Source organism: Zosterops lateralis, assembly GCF_965231275.1.
Source record: "Zosterops lateralis genome assembly, chromosome: W".
In the NCBI taxonomy this organism is placed as follows: domain Eukaryota; kingdom Metazoa; phylum Chordata; class Aves; order Passeriformes; family Zosteropidae; genus Zosterops; species Zosterops lateralis.
Genome location: NC_139801.1, coordinates 26515420 through 26529064, shown reverse-complemented (window position 1 = coordinate 26529064; position 13645 = coordinate 26515420). Strand labels below are relative to the sequence as shown.

Sequence of the window (13645 nt, the reverse complement as noted above, 5' to 3'; positions counted from 1 at the left end):
CACTCTAAAATGCTTCCAAGTTGCAGGAAGCAAACAAGATGGAAAAGCAAAGCAAATCACTGAACAGAGATGCCTGCACAAAACTCCCCTTTATTTTAGTCGCTAATCGGATGTGACGTCAGGATGTCGGTGAGCATGATCCACACGGGAGACAGATATGCGGATATGACCACATCCCCTCTTCCCTCCTTCTCCCTCCCACTCGTGTTTCAGCCTGGCAGTTGCTATCCATTTGAACTATCAGCCACCACTATAGGTTCCCTCCTTGCCCACTCCGATGTAGTATGATCTTACATCCACGGATAGTCCATTGTCATACTAGTGCCACTTTGCTTGTTGGGGATAGAATGCACACTCGCATGCCCTCAGTGAGGTGGGGGTTTTAATACGTTCCTACCAACCTTCTTTTCTTTCCTCCTTGAGGAAACAGATCCTCCTCCCCTCCGGCCCTAAAAGCTGTCCGTCATACAGGAAGCCCTGCCTCTTCCGGGTCTCTTCGGCTGGGCCACTGCTTCCTTCTCTCTTGCTTGCTCTCTCTCTCTTTTGTGAGTTATAGCAACTGTTGCCTTGTGAATCAAGCGCCATAGTCACCGTAGTCCTGGTGACTGTTACTCATCAACAACAACTGCTCTTCCACTGCTTTCTATTTGCTTCCTAATCATCACCTACAACAGCCACCACCAGCAAGAACAACAACACAGCTTTCCACGATTCAGGTGAATGTAACTGTTCTGTATAGGCTTGCAATTCTGCCTTTTTATCCCTTTCTTCTCCCTCCTGCGTCCACCCCAGCTTTTACTTCCTCCCTCCTTGCAGCATCCAGGCTGGGACTGCTGCATTGGGCTTCGCTATTGATTGGGGGAGGGGGGGAGGGGGAGAGGGAGAGAGAGAAAAGCCTCGAGCGCATTCTCTTCCTCAGCCTTTCTTCCTTCCCAATTTATAATATAGGAAGAGACATAATTTCCAAAGGGGAAAAATTATGTAAATTGCCCTGTGGTTGTTTATTATGAAGCGTATTTATATATTTTAAAAAATATATTATTAGAAGTTATTTGACACGCTGCTGTACTTGTAATGTTCCAAAGTATCTTGTACATCAATAGGGAAAGGCCTATGTTACCTGTAGTACACATTAGAGAGCCTTTAAAATTATCTTGAAGGTGTGATTAGTAGTTAATAGTAGATGTTTAAGGGTTAATTGGTACTATATAAGATTCTTCAGTGCAATTAATTGTCATGTCTGGGTGCAAGTGTAATTTAATTTTATAATTTCATTTTATGGCTGTCCCTCTGAGTTCCTAACATTCTCTTCTCATCAGCTAACTCTTTAATTTTATTTTAAAAACATATTTGTTCTACATGGAATATTTGATGGTATTGTTTTTTTCATGCACTGATTCAGAGCCTTTTTTAATTCTTCAGCTTGTGCTACTTGTAGAATTTAACCTGCTAGTATAGAAACCACTAAGTTTTCAGTAAAGTCAAAGGAGTTGTGCATATTTAGAGCACACAATGCTATGTGTTTGTCTTACTTTCTTAGAAACACATTTGTTTCTGAAGTGCTAAAGAAATGTTGAATGTATAGTTTGAAAGGAATAAGAGCCATCTACCTGGCTATGCCTTCTTAATTAAGGTGGCCCTACCATGCTATGTTGTTGATCCCTATGGTTTCTTCTAATTCAGTTTCTGTATCAAGTTGTATTATCTCAGTAGGTGATTTAAAATAATTTCATAGTCTATTAACCCTAGCTTATACTGTGTTAGGTAGTGTACCTATTCTTACAAAAAATGTACATGCTATCTTTCATATGAGCATAGCATCTTTCTGCTGTCTAATAAAAGTTCTTTGTGGAAAAATGAGAGAACATATCTAGTGTGGGTTTTAACCTATTTTTAAATTACTTTAAAAGGAGAAAAACACGGATACCATGTAACTATCTAGTTCTGCACAACCCCTTAGCCACATAAATCCTATATGTATTTCCTCTATAATTGCATTACTTAAATTTGCTCTCTCTCATTTAGTGCCACGATTAAAGGTTTAATTTTAATTGCCTCTTACACCCATATTTACATAGCACAAAACTAGGATATTTTTATCTTCAGTGATTCCGCTTTGTTTTGTTTTATCACGTTATGAATACTTTTGAATTAAACCTAATTTTAAGCTAACTATAAAGTAATATTGTATCAGGAAAATGATGATTCAATGTTTAGAATTACTGTTTACTAACATGCAGATACAAGCCCATGAAATGGAAGAGAAAATGCTGTATTTTTAAAGGGATATTTGGAATACAGATAATGGGGGAAGCTAAAGAACGGCCTTGGAACATTTTCCTAGAATCACAGAATGGTTGGGGTTGGAAAGGACTTTAAAGATTATCTATTTCCAACCCCACTGCCATGGGCAGGGACACCTTCCACTGTACCAGGTTGCTCAAAGCCCCATCCAACTTGGCCTTGAACACTTTCAGGGTTGGGGCAGCCACAGCCTCTCTAGGCAACCTGTTCCAGTGCCTCACTGCCCTCATAGTAAAGAATTTCTTCCTAATATCTAATCTAAATGTACCCTCCTTCAGCTTTAAGTCATTACCCCTTGTCCTGTCACTGCTTTCCCTTGTAAAAAGTCCCTCTCCTGCCTTGCAGTAGCCCCCCTTTAGGTACTGGAAGGCTGCTATAAGGTCTCCTCAAAGCCTTCTCTTCTCCAGGCTGAACAAGCTCCAACTGTCTCAGTCTGTCTTCATTGGAGAGGTGCTCCAGCCCTCTGATCATTTGTGGTCTCGTCTGGACTCGCACCAACAGATGCACTTCTTTCTTGTGCTGGGGGCCCCAGAGCTGGATGTACAACTTCATGTGGGGTCTCACCAAAGCAGAATAGAGGGTGAAAATCACCTCCCTCACCCTGCTGACCACACCTCTTTTGATGCAGCCTAGGACACGGTTGGCTTTCTGGGCTGCAAGCACACATTGCTGAGACATATTGAGACTCTCATCCACCAACAGCTCCAAATCCCTTTCCTCAGGGCTGCATTTAATACATTCTCTGCCCAGACTGTACTTGTACTTGGGAGTGCCTTGACCCAGGTGCAGGATCGTGCACGTGACCTTGTTGAATTTCATGAGGTTTGCACAGACTCACCTTTCAAACCTGTCAAGGTCCCTCTGGACAGCATCCTGTCCCTCCAGCATGTCAACTGCACCACAGAGCTTGGTGTCGTTGGCAAACTTGCTGAGTGTGCACTCAGTCCCACTGTCCATGTTGCTGACAAAGATGTTAAACAGCACCAGTCCCAATACAGACCCCTGAGGAATGTCATTCATTACTTCTTTCCACTTGGACATTGAGCCACTGACTGCAACTCTGAGTGTGACCATCCAGCCAATTCCTTTTTCACCAAGTGGTCCATCAATCAAATCCATGTCTCTCTAGTTCCCTTGTCCACCATTTTGTTGATTTTGTTTCTAGGTGAGTTAAACTAGATACCAGTCTTGAAAACTTTTTTTGGGTCAACATTTTCTTTGCTTTTGCAATTTATGTTTTAGTCCTACTTTGCTTTTTTATTATTGCTGATCATTTTTTTTTCTGTTCATGTGCATACTATAATTCTGTTTTCTCTATCTGCTGTTGCATGGTTTCATCTCTTCAATATGGTTTCTTTTTGCAGAATTGTTTCCTATCCACTATTCTTTCCTTTTCCCTGTTAGATGTTTCTCTTCCACATGGTTTAATGTTTCAGTTTACTTGAGGTAGGGGGGTGTGTCAAGGCTGGGAAGCACTGTATATTAGACATCTCTGAAGTACATCTAACTAAGCTGCAGAGATAGCCTACAGTTGCTCTTTTATTAATCTGTTTTATTTTGAGGTGTAAATGTTATGTGCTTCATCTCAATATACACAGAATTGACATTTAAAATTTATTTTGAAGATGACTCCTTCAGCCAATTGCAAATGACTAGAAAGAACACTTATTCAGCAGTTCAGGATCTATTTTTCACACCAGAAACCTGAAGATTAGTTAAAACATATTCAAACATATTGTGAAAATAATCATATTGAGGAATTTGCCTTTCTGTCAAGTTGGAGAATCTGAGGAAGTTTTAAAATTATTTTTTAGATAATTTAGAGGTGTGCTTGGTTGATATCTGCTTAGGTTTCTGCAGAACATATTAAAGCCTCATTCCTTTGTGATATAGTAGTGCTTCTGTGTCTGGCTTAACATCTCTTGGTGTAATAACCCTTTACCACATTAAATTTACCATTTAAAAATCAGGGATTTACTGGAACTTAGTATTGGAGTAGCTGTTTTCAGGGGGGTTTTAGTATCTATCTTAATATATATATTATATACTTGTATCTATGTACATTTAAATACAGGTGATTAAGGTGGGGTTTTTTTTAAACATGCCCTGTTCTTGGAATTGCAGAGAAGTTAATTTTCCTGAAGATTCTGGGTGTTTGACACTATGCCAGCTGGAAAAATAATAAATTTAGTAAAGATATGTCAAAATGAAAACATACTCATGTTGGAAAATGTTCAAGAGTCTTAAGTGTAGATGACAATATTTATTTCATTTTGGGCAGATATTTATCATGTACATGTGAAGCAACTGTTTAGAGAGATTGAGCATATGAACATCTGCATGTGTGTCAAAGCCTGGTCTATGTACTTGCATCAAGTACTTAAAAGTCTGATGCTGAGAAGTGAAGGAGGGAGATGGAATTTGAATGGAAAAGACTAAAGGGAACATTGAACTTAGTATGTACTGTAGAAACATCTCACAGATGAGGGAGATACTCCATAATAGTGAAGTGGGAAATGTTGGTTTAATCTTGGTAGGGTCTGATTCTGGTTGAATTTCTTCATGTGAAGAATACTTATTTAACCAAGCTGTCTCGCCAAACTTAACAGATTGACACTATCCTATTCTTATATAAACAAACCTATATGTCTGCAGAAGTTTAGTTGCATTCAAGAGACTGTCTTATTGTACTAATAAAATATTACTTATGGAACAATTGAAGTTGGACAGCATTGCAACTGTTCTTTGCTAAGTTCCTCCTGTCTCTAGTGTATCCTTGAGCAACACAGAAGGAAACACTTGCTCTCAGTAGAAACTAGATCTAACAAAAACCAAGACTGTAAACTAGATCTAACAAAAACCAAGACTGTAAAGTGGAGTTCAGATAATCATTAGCTAGTTTTTAAGTGCAACTATTTTTACAGTATAAATATCTAGAAATTTTTAACTGTAGCTGTGTAGATAAAATATTTTAAGACTGTTTTCCAAGCTGTTTTCCCTCACTTTTGAGATCACAATCAATAGGATAGCTTTTAACTTTTGTTATCTGTCCTTGAAAGTAATTATAAATAGCAAATACTGTAATCTTTTTGTCTATGTTGAGGAAAATAGGTGCTTGATTCAGGATTCTGACTTTCCTCTGTGTTCTTTACAAGGCCAAATCCCCTAAAAGTGCAGGAGATCATGAATCATCATGGTTTGGGTTGGAAGGGACCTTAAAGATTATCCAGTTCCAACCCTCCTGCCATGTGCAGGGACACCTTCCACTAGACCAGGTTGCTTGGGGCTCCATCCAACCTGGCTTTGAACACATCCGTGTATGGGGTGTCCACAGTTTCTCTGGGCAACCTGTTCCAGTGCCTCACTAGCCTAATGAAGTAACTTTTCTTTATGGTTTGTTTTATTAGCCCACTAGGCAAAAAAAAAAAAAAAAAAAGGAAAGAAGGTTTGGCTTTGAGGTTTAACAAGTCTTGCACTTTGGCCACAACAACCTCCTGCAGTGCTACAGGCTGGGGACAGAGTGGCTGGACAGTGCCCAGGAGGAAAGGGACCTGGGAGTACTGGTCAACAGCCAACTGAACATGAGCCAGCAGTGTGCCCTGGTGGCCAAGACGGCCAATGACATCCTGGCCTATATCAGGAATGGTGTGGCCAGCAGGACCAGGGAGGTCATTCCTCCCCTGTACTCAGCACTGGTGAGGCCACACCTTGAGTATTGTGTCCAGTTCTGGGCACCTCAGTTTAGGAAGGATGTTGAGATGCTTGAACGCATCCACAGAAGGGCAACAAGGATGGTAAAGGGCTTGGAACACAAGCCCTATGAAGAACGTCTGAGGGAGCTGGGGTTGTTTAGCCTGGAAAAAAGAAGGCTCAGGGGAGACCTTATTCTCTACAACTACCTGAAACGAGGTCATGGTCAGGTGGGAGTCACTCTTCTCCTAGGCAACCACTGTCAGAATGAGAGGACAAAGTGTTAAAACTTCTTCACTGAAAGAGTGATTGGGCACTGGAATGGGCTGCCTAGAGAGGTGGTGGCGCCACTGTCCCTGGAGGTGTTTAAAAAATGACTGAATGTGGCACTCAGTGCCATGGTTTACTTGGTAAGGTGGTGTTAGGTCATAGATTGGACTTGATGATCTTAGAGGTATTTTCCAACCTAGTTAATTCTGTGATTCTGTGATTTGCTTTAGAAAAAACACTACAAGCTTAGAATTATGGAGAAGAAACAAAATACCCGTTGCAAAAGCAGTTCTCATTCATGAATGCTCTCTTAGGAAGAAATTTTCTCCCCCTCCTCTTCCCCCTGACTTCTTGCTTTCAAAGGAGTATTCTTTTTGTTATCCTTTTTTAAGGTCCCTGTAGAAAACCTTGACCCAATAGTATTAAATGTTTTGAGATGCACAAACTGGGTGTTGTATAGACTAGTTATCTCAGCCTTTTTGATAACTTCCAAGACATGCTTTTATTCTTATGTTCCTAAAAAAATAATTTCTGTGACAGTGCCCTTCATCTTATTTGAAAGGAGTAGAGGTTTCAAAAACACATATTTCATCAGAATAATTATCTGGGGAAAGTTAAGACTAAATTTATGCTACTACTGAAGAAAATGCAGTCAGTTCTCAGGTTTTATATATTTCATTTGGCAATAAACATCTGGCCAGTCAACAAACATCCACACCTTATACTCTCTGTTGTAATATGGATACAATTGAAGAGCAAAAGGCATAGGCCAGATTTCCTATTTCCTATAGATGTCATCAATCATGCTACTTTTGAACAATTTGTAGGAGAAAAGCCATATTGTTCACTTCTTAGTCATTTCTTCACCGTTCTTCAGTGGATTTGCAAAAAATATTATTGAAAACACTAATCCTGTAGAGGAATTTTTAGGTATGTAATTTGACCTGCAGAATCTTCAAGATTAAAAATAATAAATAAAACCAGAAAAACACAGTTTGACAAAAACAACTTGGAATCAATATAAAGCTTTTTATTGATGAGTGTGATGTCATATGTTATAGAGTATTATTTTGGACAATTGGGATCAGCTGTCCCAGCTGTGTCCCATCCCAAGTCCTTGAGCATTCCTAGTCTGCTTGCTGGTATAGCAGTGAGAAACAGAAAAGACCTTGATGCTGCATAAGCACTTTTCATCAATAGCTGAAACATGGATGTGTTATCAATACTGTTTAAAATCACAAATCCAAAACACAGAACCATACAAGCTGCTGTGAAGAAACCTAATTCTATCCTAGCCAAAACCCAGTGCAATTGTAAAATCTGTTAATGTAACCTTTTAATAAAAGAGATCTGTCAGTGTTTGGTGGCTATTTGAGAAGACTTTTAAGCTCTTTAAGCAAATTTGTCAGAAATGCATAAGGAGAGCTATAGAATTATTAGTGCTTCTTAACCTGAAAGCACCACATACCTTTTAGGTTGCACAGCAACTGATTCCTAGCAACAGTAGCAGATTGAATTTTTAAGAGCGACATGTCTGATGTAATAATAAAGCAAGAGTACAAACAGTTGTAATGGTTTTCTTTTCATAATAAGCTAGTTTGAATTTAAGGAACTTTTTGTCCCTCCAAAATAGGAAGTCTCCTCCTGCACTGACCTTGGTGTCTCCATGTTGTTTCCCCACATGTTCTCACCTCCTCCCCTTCTCTGGGTAGAAACAAACTTTGTGTGCCCCACTTCTGGCACCAAAACTAATAAAGCTGTTAAGAATGAGAGTGGCTGTCAGGTTTTGGTGTGGAGGTGGGAATTTTTTTTCTAATTTCCTTTTTTCTAGCATAATACTATGAGATAAAACAGAAAATAAAGAATCAATAAATGGAGCATTACATAAGAAATTTAATGCACACTTAAGGAGATTTGTAAATTTCAACTTTTCTTGTAAATTAATTCATTGTAGGATTTCTTAAAAGTCACCAGCTAAAGAAGTAAACAAATATTTTGGAAGGAATCAAAATTCTTTTACTTTGGGGTATAAGTGAAATTAATGGAGTTAGAAAGAAATCTCCCCTGAACAGGTCATTCCATAACTGCCTACTGTAGAGATTCTTGTGTCTATGTGAAGTTTGCTAAACTCATTTAGACAATTTTTATGTTCCAAAATATAGATGGTCAATGTTTCATTGTTTTTATTTTTTTCTGTTGTCTTCTCTTGGTTCAGCTAGCAAATATTCTGAAGCAATTTTTAAAACGTTTTTTGAGATGAATGTTGATATAAAATCCTATATTGATTTTTTAAAATTTTATTTGCTAAACACAGTAAAATTGACTATTTTAAATCAAACTCTAACCTTTTTCAAAAAGATTTGTGAAATTCTTGTGAAGATTTGTATAAAAGTTGCTGATGGACAGATTTACTGTCATACCAGTTTATCAGTGTGTTTTACCCTTTAAAATCCTTTTTGTTAATGATGTGAAAAAGGTAGAAAATATGTGGGCAGGTAGGTGGTATGGAGATGGAATGAGACAGAGAAATAAAACATGCTTCTCCATGGGCTTCTCTCCATGGGCTTCTCTCCATGGGCCACAGTTCCTGCCAAGAGCCTGCTCCAGCATGGGCTTTCCATAAGCTCCAGCATTCTTTGGGGCATATCCACCTGTTCCACTGTTGTCCTTGCCATGGGCTGCAGGGGTATTTCTGCTCTGGTGCACTTTCTCCTCCTCTACTCTCAGTGGCCTTGGTGTCTGTGGGGTTGTTTCTCACATTCTTCTTGCCGCCCCCCCCCCCCCCCTTTCTCACTCTGCCATGCAGTGATTTTGCCCTTTCTTAAATATGTTATCACAGAGGTGCTACCAGCTTTGCTGATCGGCTCAACTTTTCCCAGTGGTGAGTTCATTTTGGATCTTGCTGGAACCACCTTTGTTAGGCACAAGGGCAGCCCCTCATCTTTCTTCACAAAAGCCATCTGTGCAACCCCTTGTGGTCTGAACACTACTGGAGTCTGAAAACATGTTATAAAATGAAGGTTTATTGAAGCAATAAGAAAGATGAGCAATGATGTGCCTATATGGTGCAATCACCATTAGCAAACATAGGATCATAAGTGATATAACTCTGGTGGACTGCCAGGTACACTTGATGGCTGGGTCATCTGAAAGCAACTGCCAATCATGCCATTGCCTTTTGAGTGTGGGTAAAATTTGTGCCTTCCATTGACTCCACCATGTTGCGTTCCACTCCTAAGAGGAAGGAAGCACTCAAGATTTGTAGATGCCCATGGTTGAAAAGGAATGACAAATGTCATAAGGTCTGAAAAAAACTTACCAAGTTTTATTAGCAAATTATAAACTTGGCATGTAAATTGGTATAAGTTAGTCCCTTGTTTTCTAGTAGCAAGAAAAATAAAAGATAAAAGAGGGAAGATGGAGAGAAAGAGAAATAGAGAGGTCAGATAGGAGAGGAAAGGAGATCACCAGTCCTGGGTCCATTGTCGATCTGGCTGACAGGGTGTCCAGGGTCCTGGAGGGAAGCCACACAGGCTTTGTGGGGGTACCTTTTTATAGATAAGTTTTCCCCACACCAGAGATAAGTTCCTCGCTTTCTATGCAAATTAGTCATCATACACAGTTTGTTCTTCTGGAACTTTCTGGAAATGGGTCGTAGGGCTTTGGGGATCTTTGGTGGTCTCATCCCCCCTCTACTGGTCTTACCCATTACTTGACCTCATTCCTGCCCTTGCTCTGGACTGTGTTGTACTTATCTCCAGGAGCCAGAACAAGGATGTTTGTCCTAGAAAAGTGCTGCCCTACCTCTGCATGGCCCCTTTTCCAGCCACATCCTGCTCTTTTTTGCCCATTTGCACAATCCTTGTTTGGCTCCATGGCTATCAATGTTTGAGACATACACATTAGCTCCTTATCTTCTGGGCTTCTACACACCAATGGTAGTGTGATTTGAGAGAATCATACTTTACATGAAGAATGTGGGCAGCATCCTGCTTGCGCTTCTGTTATTGGTCAAGAAGCAGGGTATCAGGAAGCAGGATGTCACCTCCCCCAACTACCAAAATCTTGCCATGTAAATCTTGTTTTGTTTTAAACCATGCTTTGTTAAATGTAATGAGGCTATTTCATTACTTCATATGCCCGCAGTAGAGAGCTAGTGGTAGAAATTCATCTAAAAGAATGCCTTGCATGTCATAAAGCTTTATTTTATGACATAAAACCGAAATAAAATGTGGAGATTAAGAAACCATGCAGATGCTTGCTTGACCTCCCCCAACCCAGTGGAATGGGGAGGAGAATCAGAAGTAAAACTTGTATGTTAAGCACAGTTTAATAATTGAAAATAAAGTAAAATGCAATAATAATCACAAATAATAATAATGATAATAAAAGGAAACAAACAAGTAATGCACAATGCAACTGCTCATCACCCACTGACCAATGCCAGCCCCCCCTTCCTGAACTCAGATCGGCCACCCTTCTGGGTAACTCCTCCCAGTTTATATACCGGGCATGATCTTCTATGGTGTGGAATATCCTTTTTGTCAGTTCGGGTCACCTGTCCTGGCTGTGCCCCCTCCCAGTTTCTTTTGCAAACCTCCTCACTGGCAGAGCATGAGACAAGAAAAAACTCCTTGACTTAGGATAAACACAACTTAGCAAAAACCAAAACATCAGTGTGTTATCAACACCATTCTCATTCTGAATCCAAAACACAGCACTGTAACGGCTACAGAGAAGAAAACTCGCTCCCAACTGAAACCAGGACAGAGTGCAAAAGGGTTTAGCAGTACTTAATCACGGACTAATTTAACATTTATGAAGTGATTCAATAGGGTTTACTACAATTACAACAATGACTTAATTATAGATTTGAGATAACAACATTCATACCATAATCAATTCACATGCACTCACACAGATGGATGTATGCATCTATATGTGCAAAGGTACCTGTTAAAAACTCCTGTTGAGTTCAGTAAAATACGCCAAATCCCTTTGTGTTCTCAATGAGCAAGGGTTGCACCTTGAGGAGTGTGTGTGTGGGGGGTGTCAACCTAAGCCTCATTATCAGCAATGGTCTTAAAGTACTGCAAACTTCAGGGTTCATGAGCTCTGAGAGGCATCCCACTCAGAAGGAGGTGCTGGCACAGCCCACTGCAATCCAGGAGAGCTCAAAGGGCCTTTATAGGGTCACAAGATGATTTGCTTTAGTCATCAGTAAGTTTCCATCCTGGCCATAACCTAAGTTGGTAACTACTGGACATTTTTTCAAAAATATAACAATGTAACAATGTTACCATTTCACTTTTTCAGGTAAATAGTTTTCCAATGCTGTCAGGGGATAACTGATTATCCCTTCTCCCCACCTTGGTCAGGCAACTGATGTTCCTGATACGATCATTGTTGTTCCCACCTTTACAATCCAAGAGCTCCTCGTCAAGGGATGCTTCACTACCCAACTGGTTTGATCGAGGCTTATCAGGAGTTCCTGAGATCTATCGGCGATTGAAGAAGAGACGGGGAGACTGACCATGATCAGAATCCAATTTTACCCAGGTTTTCCAAGAACTTATATACCATTTCAGTAAGGTTAATAATTTCTACTACAATAATTAGGTTAAAAGATCATACAAACAACTCATACATTTTTCAACATATCCATGTAGGGGGTTGATTGAATCTTCTTCCTTTAAGCAGGTTTCTAAACCCATCTTCTCATGAGCTCAAAGTTCTGTTTGTTTATTCCAGGACATCCTAGTCACCAGACTAGATATGCTAATTAAGTCTGTCTTACTCTCGTGAATCCCCATAATTCCCCCTTCTGTATTGACCAAAACCACTCTTTTAACAGCCTTATCAATCAATCTCTGCACACATTGAAGCAAGCAAGGTATCATAACTAACACAATTATTATTAAAATCATAACATGCATTCCTATTCTAAGAAAATCTTTTAGCCAAGGTGTCAAACCCCAGCCACTAAACAAGTTATCTAGCCATGATCCAGATTCTACCTTTAATTTAAACATGCTATCCTTCAGTAGCTGAATGCTTTTATGGATGGATTCTGAATGGTCAGAAAGGTTCATACAACACATGCCATCGAAATCCTCACATCCATGGCCTTGAGCAAGGAGGAGAAAATCGACAGCCCGGTTTTGCAAGCTGGCATGCCTTACACTATCAACATCTGTTAATAAATTTGACAGGGCAGAGCTCGTGGCATTCGTCTGTTTTGCCAGCCAGCAGGCTGCCTTATTTAATTGGCTCAAGGCCTTCTTTGCAGCCAGTCCTGGCAAAAGCAAAGAGGCCCAGTTCATCTGGGTCACAGACCACAAAGACAATTCATCATCACAATATTCATCAAATGCATGCAAGCTGTGCCTTATTCTGCGGGGATACTTGTGCTGTAAAATCACGGATGCATTAGGTGTCAGCACAGTCAGCCGTCCCAAACTACAGGGACCTCCCTTGATGTGTGAAGGCTTGATCTCCACATACCAGGAACATTCCCAGCGGCAGCCACAGGGGGGCGTTACTGAACTTAGAAGGGCTGCTAGAAGTGTAGTTACACCAAGAGGTCTGATTCCTATACACGGGATGATAGGCAGAAACATCCCAAGCTTTAGACTGATTTTTTCCTGTGTAATCAAAATTGACACAAAAATCCATTTTTACGGAACCCAGGAGTTCTAATTCTTGTGGCTCCAAGGGTGTTATTGGAAGGTCGGGAGTCCACTGATCCCATGTGTCAACAGGATTTGAGCTCTGTACAATGCTTTTAGTAGCTTCTGGTATTGGCCAGCCATCTAATGGCAAGCCGACTAAACAGGTTGAAAATGGATTTTCTGGGGATGCAGTAGCCAGGCATAAGGTTTTTTTGATTGGTTGCATTAGCCAGGGTTACCCAAACATTTGTTTTGGGTTGGTTAACAGGCCATGCTGTACTACCATGGGCAAGCAATGCTAAAAGGCATAACATTTGATTCAATTCCATTTTTGCTTGTTTGTTTTGATCTATGTTGTGGAGAGAAAAAAATATTCCTTTCAGCGTATCCCCCTTTTAAAAATCAGTCAAATATAAGGCACTTACTTAATTGTTTGTCCGCACTCCAGTTTGCAAATGTGGCTGTGCTCTGCTGTAATTAAAAATTTCAATGGCTGTATACCTGAATTACACCAAAAGAACTCTGTAATAGCTCTAGTTTTCACACCCTTTGTACTGACATAAAGCTCAAAGTTCACAGTTTCCTAGATAGGACAAAAGATCATCAGCTGCAGTCTGGGCGGGGTTCCTCTTCTTTCTCTTCTCCTGTGGACTCAGAGGTGTCAGCTGAGGTGTCAGCTGCTGGCAGAGGTTCCCGGAATGGCTTCACAT

General features: G+C 40.2%; 1 protein-coding gene across 4 annotated transcripts in view; it reads left to right on the top strand.

Moving 5' to 3' along the window:
- Positions 1-500: 500 nt before the first annotated feature.
- The window catches only part of LOC310922190 (transcription factor RFX3-like), a 214089-nt gene continuing 200944 nt past the window's right edge, over positions 501-13645 (top strand). For all 4 annotated transcript variants that reach the window (XM_083882606.1, XM_083882603.1, XM_083882604.1 and 1 more), the window contains exon 1: positions 501-716. The gene's annotated coding sequence lies outside the window, so the exon portion shown is untranslated. The remainder of the gene's footprint in view (positions 717-13645) is intronic.